This window comes from Salvelinus alpinus, chromosome 14, assembly GCF_045679555.1.
Source record: "Salvelinus alpinus chromosome 14, SLU_Salpinus.1, whole genome shotgun sequence".
In the NCBI taxonomy this organism is placed as follows: domain Eukaryota; kingdom Metazoa; phylum Chordata; class Actinopteri; order Salmoniformes; family Salmonidae; genus Salvelinus; species Salvelinus alpinus.
The window spans coordinates 54,644,740-54,656,484 of NC_092099.1; positions in this window are offsets into that span (position 1 = coordinate 54,644,740).

Below are 11,745 nucleotides of genomic sequence, written 5' to 3' on the forward strand. Positions count from 1 at the left end.
CTTAGCCCTAACACTATCCCTAGCCCTAACCCTAACCGTAGCCCTAACCTTAGCCCTAACACTATCCCTAACCCTAGCCCTAACCGTAGCCCTAACCTTAGCCCTAACACTATCCCTAACCTTAGCCCTAACACTAGCCCTAGCCCTAACCGTAGCCCTAACCTTAGCCCTAACACTATCCCTAACCTTAGCCCTAACACTATCCCTAGCCCTAACCCTAACCGTAGCCCTAACCTTAGCCCTAACACTATCCCTAGCCCTAACCCTAACCGTAGCCCTAACCTTAGCCCTAACACTATCCCTAACCCTAGCCCTAACCGTAGCCCTAACCTTAGCCCTAACACTATCCCTAGCCCTAACCCTAACCGTAGCCCTAACCTTAGCCCTAACACTATCCCTAACCCTAGCCCTAACCGTAGCCCTAACCTTAGGTGACCATATTCCAACCTCCATTAGCCAGAACAATATAGAATGGGTTAATGTTGTTCTTGGTTAAGGCTGACGGTGAGTGATGAGTGGGAGACAGAGAGAGGGCAGTGATGTAGGGTCTTCTCCTGTACATCGTCCTTCCCCAGTCCCTGCTAATGAAAGAGAGAGATGAAAGAGAGGAAACTAAATGCTGTTAAATCACCATGAGGCTCACATCTTTGAAAAGAAAACAAATATATAGCACCAGTCTCAAATTACACGCTAAAATCAATTCTAGAATATACACTGCTCCAAAAAATAAAGGAAACACTTAAACAACACAATGCACATTTGTGGCCTGCTGGAGGTCATTTTGCAGGGCTCTGGCAGTGCTCCTCATTGCACAAAGGCGGAGGTAGCGGTCTTGCTGCTGGGTTGTTGCCCTCCTACGGCCTCCTCCACGTCTCCTGATGTACTGGCCTGTCTGCTGGTAGCGCCTCCATGCTCTGGACACTACGCTGACAGACACAGCAAACCTTCTTGCCACAGCTCGCATTGATGTGCCATCCTGGATGAGCTGCACTACCTGAGCCACTTGTGTGGGTTGTAGACTCCGTCTCATGCTACCACTAGAGTGAAAGCACCGCCAGCATTCAAAAGTGACCAAAACATCAGCCAGGAAGCATAGGAACTGAGAAGTGGTCTGTGGTCACCACCTGCAGAATCACTCCTTTATTGGGGGTGTCTTGCTAATTGCCTATAATTTCCACCTTTTGTCTATTCCATTTGCACAACAGCATGTGAAATTTATTGTCAATCAGTGTTGCTTCCTAAGTGGACAGTTTGATTTCACAGAAGTGTGATTGACTTGGAGTTACATTGTGTTGTTTAAGTGTTCCCTTTATTTTTTTGAGCAGTGTATATTTTTTTAAATCTAATTTATTAGGGACTCATTTGAGCACCTCCAGTTTATAGTTGTTCTGCATTGCTGAGCAAGAAGGCAGTGATGAAGCCATTCATTTGTGTATGATTCAATATACTTAAGCACCTGCCAGGGGTTGTAAATGCTAATGCACATTTTAAGGAGAAGGTATATTGATGACTGGGCCTTAAACAAAAATGTTGATACTAAAACGTTGATGGGGACATGTGCACATCTGAAGAGGGTAGGGAAAGGCACAGTATCACCTATCAATAGGGTCATACTGAATCAGAGGCCCAGTACACACTCAGGTTGTCAACTGATGTACAACGCATTTGACACACTGGTTGTGAAACTGATATTTTTGTGATACAGCAGTGTTACGTATGCCTCTTGGAGAGGGAACGCAACACCCTGCTACAACTCAACTCCCCGTGGAGTGAAAGAGGTATGGAACTGTAGGTGCGAGTAAGGATGACAAAGGCAGAGAATTTACCGTTTACTGGGAATTTATTCCTTCACACGGTAAATTTGGGGAAAAGGGGCTGAACGGAACCAAAGCAAAGCAAAGAAAATGTCAAAGCCCCCCCCCTCCTATCTAACCTGCCTACCCACCTAACTTAGCACCACCTGGTACGCTAACCAAAATACAGGGGGTGGTCCGCCCAGGTCTTACCTAGTGTGCATAGACAGTGAATAGTACGGGTTATGTATGCCCGCAGGCCTCTTGCCTAAGCACTCCCTAGGTGCCTTCCCCTTCCCCCCTGGGAACAAATGAAATAGAATAATACAAACAATTTCTATAATAAAAAACACAGTCCTTTTGTCACAGACATACCTTAGTAGGACCGGCTACAAAATACTATACACAAACTATTTGAGCAACAACCAACACAAGATATCAAAGAAACTCTCTGAACAACAACCAATACAGGATATAACAATAAGCTCTTTCTAAGAAACAACCAACACAGGACACACTAATCATTTCCTTCTGAGCAACAGAACATTGGCTTATATAGCTGGAGGAGTCTGTAATGGGATACAGCTGTATCCTGACGAGGGGGCGGGGTCAGCTCTCCAATCATCAATGGGGCCGACCAATCAGCTGCTTGGGGGAATCCAGGAAGCCATTTTCCTGAAACACACACATACAAACAAAACCACAACACAGGAACTGGGGAACGTAACAAGCAGAGAGTTTGTTTGCACAAAAATGTTTTCACAACCATTGTTCGGTGTATCTACAGAAAAACTCACTCTTGTTTCAGAACCGTTGTGCAAAATGTGTTGGACATTAGTTGTACAACCTGAGTGTGTACAGAGCCACAAAGTAGCCTCTATCCCAGCTGTTCTAGGACTGGTCACGGTGTGATATCTGGCAGTACAATTCTATACAGAGTATTATTGTAAACCATAACACTTTAAAGGTACTACAGGAAGATATCCCCAACATTATATCCTTATCCATTATATCCTCATCTTCTATTGAGCTTTTATAGGAAACAAGTCTTCTGTCCTAAAACCAGTAAGGTCTATATCCACCTTAGCAAAGACAACAACCTACTGAGGACATGAGAGGTAGTCTATACCAGGGTCCTGGCTGAGTTTTTGCCCTAGTACTACACAGCTGATTCAAATAACCAACTCATCATCAAGCTTTGATGATTTGAATCAGCTGTGTAGTGCTAGGACAAAACCAAAACGTGCACCCAGGTGGGGTGAGGGCCCAGGACCGAGTTTGGGAAACCCTGGTCTAGACAATGAAAGCCCAAATCCATACTTTATACTTTTCTCCCTCCTGTCACAAATGATAAAAAGAGTTAGGCCTAAATTCAATCAGATCAGGCGTTAACCAGTGATAGCAGACAACCGCATAGCGGATGCTTTGGTGGTGTCGGAGGTAGAACTGCATTGGAGCGTCACATCGGTGAGCCGCTGCTCTTGTGATCATTGTCACGAAGCCGCTCACCCCCCCACTCATGTTAGAAATTCAGAAGTAGAAAGTGTAGGCTATATAGAGACAATTATGCTCAAATTGAAAAATAAACTAAATAATGAGGATTTCTATGAGCCTAATCGAGGTGTAGATTACATCTCATGTTCCAGTGTTCAAACTTGTAAACAAGGTTGCATGGGTTTTCTGTTAATGCGACTCTATGCAGCCAATGGCAATGCCCACTTTGGGTATAACGCCATGAGCCGCTTGTGGATTTGACAGCTCTAATGCTGTTCCACCTCCGACACCTCCAAAACAAATGCTATGTGGATGTCAGCTGAAGCAGATATGATTGAATAGAACTCTTACATCATAGCGTCGCTGTATTAACAGTTTTTTTTCTGGACCCTTCAGGTTCGGATCGTTTGTTCTCTTCGACAGAGGCTAGTTACTATTCTCCAGTCATGACACACCTTGGTTTATATTTAATCCATTCTCACTGAGCTGAGAAATAGGCTTGCAGTTCCCCTACTCCCTGTCGGTGGTTTAATACGTTGAAACTAAACCCAAGCTTGGTAACATTTTGCAAATTGGTAAACCTGAATCATTTATACACAGAAATGCAAGGCCTGTTTTCAAAATGCACCACAAGCCTTTTTCTTCCCCCTTGTATTCATCTGAGGTTGGCGGTTATGAAAGGGGTACAGGCGAGTGCTTATCCAACAAAAAAAGTATCTCGTGGTAGTGCATTCAACTTTTAGGAACAATAAAGCGGGAGCAAAAAGTAAGTGAAAATCAGTGTGTCAGGCCATATTCTAGGCTTTAAGCAATTTCCCTGTCCTTGTGTTTATTTAAAGCATTTTGCTACTGTGTCCCTAAAAAGCTTGCACACGAACACGATAGCAAACACACGCGCACACACACAACACACACACACACAACACACAACACACATCACACAACACACACACACACAACACACCACACTCTATTTGAACCACCAGGTGTTGTTTGAAGTGATGTGTACTTATTTCTGCCCTCAAAACATCGACTACTTCTCTGTCATTTTTCTAAATGCATTTAGACAAACAGATGTGTACAACAATCCTTCTTTATGTTGAACAAGCCAACATCAACCAAACGCTCTCAGCGTGGATTGCTGAATTTACATAAACACTTGAATTCAGTGAAAAACAATGAAATGCCTACATTGTCTAAAGTGCCTGAAAAGAACAATCAAATCAAAAGTGCTTACCATCTTATATTGTTCACAGTTGCCAACATAAACATCTGTTTTTCGCAGCAGCACCGTGATCTTTTTTTGTACATTACAGAGTGAAAGAACTTCTCACTGACATTTCAGAGCTGCTCAATCACATATTATACATAATGCTGCTGCTAGTCATGAAACATGCAATATTTAAGTAAAGCTACTGTGCTGCAAAGGCCATACATACACGTGTTAACATTTCAGAACCCTTTTAACTTTCAAAGCCTTTCCACCATGTCATCATAATACTCCTACACTGTAAAAAATATCCTATCATTTTTACAGTAGGTTACTGTGCATTTACAGTTGAATGCACTGACTGCAAGTTGCTCTGGAAAAAAAACACTTGCAAAGCACACTGCTGGGTATTATTCGAATGAGCTCCGCCCCCAAGCATGGCCGAACTTGATCAAAATACAAATAGTTTTAGGGCGGACCTCATTGTAATAATACCCAGCAGTGAGCTTTGCAATAATACATTTTTACATTTACATGTAATTTAGCAGACGCTGTTGTCCAGAGCATCTTAGTCAATGCATTAAACTAAGGTTGATTCAAAATTGTAAATATCACAGTTATAGATAAAACAAGTAAAACATTTCTGTAACAGTGACTGAGAATGTTGTTGTAGTTAAGGATACATTGGTCTTCAAGGTATTTTGTATTTGTAATAAGATACCTTTTGATGTAACAAGATACTGTATCTTTTGATGTATTAAGCAGACCACAGGGGCGTGCCATAATTGATTTCCAGGTCTAGGGTTCCCTTGGGGGTCTGCTTGCACCTCAGGGTGTTCTTCCTCCCCTCTGCAGATTCAGCTCCAATCCAGATCCCGGTTTCCAGCATCAGTCCCAGTACCAGACCACCAGACGAGACGCGGAGAAGAGACCAAACACCAGACCTTCCCCCAGAGTGAGCGGACCACAGGGAGTGCCAAAATTGGCTTCCGGGTCTAGGGCTCCCTTGTGTGTCTGGTTGGTATTTTAGGTAATTTATTAGAATCCCCATTAGCTGTTGCAAAAGCAGCAGCTACTCATCCTGGGGTCCACACAAAACATGAAACATGACATAATACAGAACATTAATAGACAAGAACAGCTCAAGGACAGAACTGCATCAATAAAAAAAATACAAAAGGCACAAGTAGCCTACATCTCAATACATACACAAACTATCTTGGTCAAATAGGGGAGAGCCATTGTGCCGTGAGGTGTTGCTTTATCTGTTTTTTAAAAGCTGGTTTGCTCTTAATTTGAGCAATATGAGATGGAACGGAGTTCCATGCAATAATGGCTCTATATAATACTGTACGCTTTCTTGAATTTGTTCTGGATTTTTGGGACTGTGAAAAGATCCCTGGTGGCATGTCTGGTGGGGTAAGTGTGTGTCAGAGCTGTGTGTAAGTTGACTATGCAAAAATGTTGGAATTTTCAACACAATGTTTCGAATAAAAAGAAGAAGTGATGCAGTTAGTCTCTCCTCAACTCTTAACCAAGAGAGACTGGCATGCATAGTATTTATATCAGCCCTCTGATTACAATGAAGAGCAAGACGTGCAGCTCTGTTCTGGGCCAGCTGCAGCTTAACTAGGTCTTTCCTTGCAGCACTCGACCACACGACTGGACAATAATCAAGATAAGACAAAACTAGAGCCTGCAGGACTTGCTTTTTGGAGCTCCTCAGGTTGTTCTTCCTCCCCTCTACAGATCTCGACCCAGCACCATCCCCAGTTCTTGGTTCCCAGTCCCTGTTTCTCCCAGGCCCTGAGGAGTGGCTTCTGTCTGGCCACTGTACCATAAAGGCCTGATTGGTGGAGTGCTGCAGAGATGGTTGTCCTTCTGGAAGGCTCTCCCATCTCCACAGAGGCACTCTGGAGCTTTGTCAGAGTGACTATCGGGCCCTTCTCCCCCGATTGCTCAGTTTGGTCGGGCAGCCAGCTTTAGGAAGAGTTTTGGTGGTTCCAAACTTCTGTACCAGAAAGGCAGATGCATGTGCACACACGCACTTACACACAGAATGATGGAGGCCACTGAGTTCTTGGGGACTTTCAATGCTGCAGAAATTTTTTGGGTACCCTTCCTCAGATCTGTGCATTGACAGAATCCTGTCTCAGCACTCTGTGGACAAATCCTTTGACCTCATGGCTTGTTTTTTTTGCTCTAACATTCACTGTCAACTGTGAGACCTTATATAGACAGGTGTGTGCCTTTCCAAATCATGTCCAATCAATTAAATGTACCACAGGTGGACTCCAATCAAGTTGTAGAAACATCTCAAGGATGATCAATGGAAACAGGATGCACCTGAGCTCAATTTCGAGTCTCATAGCAAAGGTTCTGAATACTTATGTAAATAAGGTGTTTCAGTTTTACATTTTATATACATTTGCAAACATTTCTAAAAACCTGTTTTTGCTTTGTCATAATGGGGTACTGTGTGTAGCTTGATGAGAGAAAAAAATGTAATACATTTTAGAACAAGGCTGTAACGAAACAAAATGTGGAAATCATCAAGGGTCTGAATACTTTCTGAATGCACTGTATGGTATGGTACAATATTTTCTGGGATACAGCATTCTCACTAATGTGTACAACAAATATAGCCTTTTTCAAGGCACGCCTCAAAATATGTTAATGACCCAAAGATTCTATCCCCGCCCACAACATTTTCCCACAATGCACCATCATACAGAATGCTGCTGTAAATATGCAGGAAAACAGGTAATACAGTACTTTGCTGTATATTTTACAGCAGTGTAGCGGAATGCCTGTAAGCTTCCATAATGCATTGCTCTTTATAGTACTGTTTGGTAATATAAAATTACAGTAGCTATAAATTTACAGCAATTTGTTACAGTGAAAATGCAGTATTTATATAAAGTGTGCAACAGCTGAGAAGGTCATGTCGTGTTTGATGATTCATAATGGTCCTTATAGGGAGGAGGGTAATGTAATGAATGGATTTTGAGATAGCTTTTCCTACTTTTTCAGAGGAACGCGCACACGCAGCTCTCTTTCAGAGGAGGAAAGGACCTATTATTTCTCAGCTGGAGAGCATTATGTCTGAGAGGGCTGGAATAGCTATACAGGGCTTCTTCTAGGACACTTAGTCCCAAATGGCACCCTATTCCCTATATAGTGCACCATACAGTGCACCCTACAGCAAGACCACTATCATGACGCACCAAATGCGTTTGATTGATTGTGGAAAAAGAGCAGGAATAAGCTTTTGTAGGCTACAGTCCAAGCTACAGTATGTCTGCCAATGGTACGAATGCTGTCGGCATCCAAAGATTATCCAATGGAATAAACGCTTGGAGGGAAGGACGACAGCAGTGTTATAGAGAGCAATATTAATGGTGTCTTTTTGTAGCCACTACCTCCGCCACGGTTCGTTGGACAAAGTTTATGGGAAAATGTATGGAGTTTTTGAGGGTTTTTGGATATACTCCGAAAATAAGGAATGTGGCAAAACAGGCTTGGGAGATCTTAAACGTTTTGTTCTAGGAGATAATCTTCATCAGCTGACGTCACTTTTTGTGAATTTTGTAGCATTTATGTAATAAGAAAAAGCTCATAAATGCTTCATAATTCATAAAGATCATGTTAACTTACTGATATTATCTCATAAAACAAAACTTCTCCTAAGCCTGTGTTAACCTCAGACGTTATTTTCTACGTTTATCCCAAAACCGTATTCTTTCCCCATTCATTTTCCCAATAGAAATGACTGAACAAACCAGAGGTAACTCATTTCTGGGTTTTAGAACTACAAGCTGGGAAGCTCTATAGCCTACGGGTGGGGCGATATCACTTATTATGGATATCTACATAGCGCATTGATGTGAATCACACTGCTGCTACTTCATTTAGCTATTTGTGCCTTATGGATTGTGGTTGTTGTGGATGGCTGTTCAGAAATGTATAGGCCTATGTGTATTTTAACCACATATAAGAACCAGAGAAACAAATATACCCGTCTCTTTCCACCAAGTCTCTCCCTGAGCCGTCACTTCTCCCCTGGCCACCCCTGGCCTCATCGCAGCCAGGGAAGAGGTGACGACTTAGGGAGAGACTTGGTGGAAAGAGACAGATAGCTCTGGTTCTCTGGTTCTAAATGGGGTCTTTTCTCAATTTACATCCCAGGTAAGCCCCTGTAAGCCTCTGGGGCCTCTAAGTCTCCCAGTAGGGTCCTCATGTGAACAGAGACAGAGCTGCACTGTGTTTATCCTAAATATGACAAACCGGTTCATTGTTAGTAGACCTCTTGTGGCTGTTACCTTTCTCTAGCCTGCATTATCCTCTCCTCTATCCACTCCTCTGCTGCTGTGACCAGGGCCATAAGCTGCTGAGCGGATCTATCAAGTCGTGCTAGTTCTTTCTGTCACAGATGATATACATGCTATGCTGAGCTTAGGGGAAATCTGTATAAACTCACACAGTGGAGGAGGATCTGGAAGACTCTCTGGTTCAGCTAGTTGACCGTACAGATGTAGGATATTCATTTGTTGCTGAGAATTTTCCTGCACAACAGGATACGCAAACTTCTAGTGTGTTCTAGGTTTAAAAAGGCTTGAGATGTTTGTAATTTCCACGTTAAATTGTCAGACTTGATTTGCTCTAATGAAAAACGTATCAACCCTGACAAAAGAATGTCAAATCATTATATTCCACATAATAATAGGCATGAAGGTTGTGCTAGACTTTGTGTTTAGACAAAGAGCAAGATAGAGGGATTTATAAAGCCCACATACTGTAGCTGAACAGTTTATCTTCCATGATAAATGGAGGATGATGGGACTTTGGGGGAGGTGTTAGGTAGAGACCAAAGACCCAGAGACCAATTTCTTCAAAGATTTTAACTGTTGGCCGATTTGTTGTCTGCTTCAGAGGTGGGTGAAAATCCTACCAACATACTGTAGGCGATGCGACAATGAGAAAGAGACATTGCCAAGAACTGTATTTCACCCTAATCCGGTTATGTTGGCAGATAGTGTACTTCATCAGCCCTGTCCTCACCTGTCTGACTCTTTTCAACAGCGAGGCAATATGTTTCAATCACAGTGTCCCAGTGTCTGTGTTCTGGCTGCAGTCACCTAACCACCTAACTAAACAGACAGGGTCTAGAGAGGGAAAGAGAGAGAGAGCAAGAGAGATAGAGAAAGAGGGAGAGGGAGAGAGACAGAGAGGTAGAGGGAGAGAGAGAATGAGAGAGAGAGAGAGTAAGAGAGAGAGAGAGAGAGATAAGGGTGACTTTACTAGGTCCCTCCATCTTCCAGCACTCTACCTCAATACTCATCACCCTCTCACTCGCTCTTTCTCTCTCTCCCTTTCCTGTATCTCTTTTCCCCTCGCTCTCCCCCCATCTCCCCCTGTCTCCCTCCCTCTCTCACCCATCTCTCCCTCTCTCCCCCCTCTCTCTCCCCTCCTCTGAGAGAGCAGCAGCTGAGCAACATCCCTCAGGTGTGTGACAGGTACTTGAGTCAGGCCAGTGATGGTCTGGCCTGGAGCATCTGCTGTGACAGTAGTCGGCCGCAGCGGAGGTCTCAGTGCCACTCCGCCGTGCCATAGGGACAGGGGACTATAGGTTAATGAAGCTGGAGACCCTCCATGGACGCTCAGTTGCCTGCTGATTGCACCTTTGATTGTACCTCTCACCCAACCATTCACTACCTAAACCCTGCCATATATTTATCCAGAGGAAGGAAACTGTTGCCCACCGCCCCTCTGCATTCCCCAGCCATTCAGTCATCCAAACCCCTGCTGAGCCACCATGAACTCCCAGTTACCCAGTCACCTGCTGACTGCTCGTCTACAGCTCCAAGACATTCACTACTCAGCCAAACCCTGCCTGACACGTTTTCATCCAGAGTGAAAAAGGATGCTAAGTCCCTGGCTGTACCTCCTCCTACACTTTGTTCATGCATTGAGTGCTTAGTCACATTGTCTGAACAGAGCGATCAAAGGCAACCTTGGTCTCCGGCATGAAACAAAACATACCTTATTTCACTTTTGATGAGAGGGAGAGAAGGTGTGTGTGTGTGTGTGTGTGTGTGTGTGTGTGTGTGTGTGTGTGTGTGTGTGTGTGTGTGTGTGTGTGTGTGTGTGTGTGTGTGTGTGTGTGTGTGTGTGTGTGTGTGTGTGTGTGTGTGTGTGTGTGTGTGTGTGTGTGTGTGTGTGTGTGTGTGTGTGTGTGTGTGTGTGTGTGTGTGTGTGTGTGTGTGTGTGTGTGTGTGTGTGTGTGTGTGTGTGTGTGTGTGCGTGCGTGCGTGCGTGCGTGCGTGCGTGCGTGCGTGTGTTGATGGAGGGAAAGGGGTTGAGTCTGGGCTGACAGCTGCTGAAAGGAATTGGCAGCTGTGGTTGGTCTGTGCTGTGTCCAGTGTTTGTGCTGGTGTTGTGGCTTGTGGTCTGGTGATGGAACCGGGACTGGTGGAAGGACAACCTGAGTAGCGAGCAGACACACCTGGAAGCACAAGACCCAGAGGTCAGTGATGGTACTTCCCTGTGGCCTGCTAGCTCAAATGTAAATAAAATACATTCTGTTACTTGGACTTATTTCACCCGTTACTGAAATGGTTGGTCCAGTTTAGATGTTTAACTTAGTTTTCCCAACCCTGGCCGTCCTTCTGAATGCAGGATGCAGGTGAATAAACATTCTTAATGTTGAATATCTTCAGTCTGGCTGGATTCCGATAGGAATTACACATCACTTTGCAAGCCAACATAATATGACTTGTAGGCCTGATGTGGCCACTGTATTAAGGGAAAACTACATGCATTGTATTGTCTTAACTATATTTGCTGACATCCTCCAATATTTATTTTTTTACCAGTAGATTAGCTATCTAGCTATATAAACCACGTCCCTCTGTAAACACACTTTCTACAATGTTGGTTACAAGGTGGTACTTATTTAAATTAGGTAAGAGAATATCAGATTGGTGGATTAAAATTAGTGTTAAGGGGATCACCCTATCCCCTTAATAATCCCAACTCCTGAATCCAAGTGTTTGACATGGGGGAGGTGACCAGTAACTATGATCAAACTTTATCAATGTAGAATCATCCTACTTTTTTTTTTTTTTTACTTTGATCTGGTTTCATCAAAATATCATCACATTTCATGAATAACATAATTTTGAACTTTAAATAATATTTGAATAAGAACATATTCAATTCATGAAGGCCACAAAACAAAAAATGAAT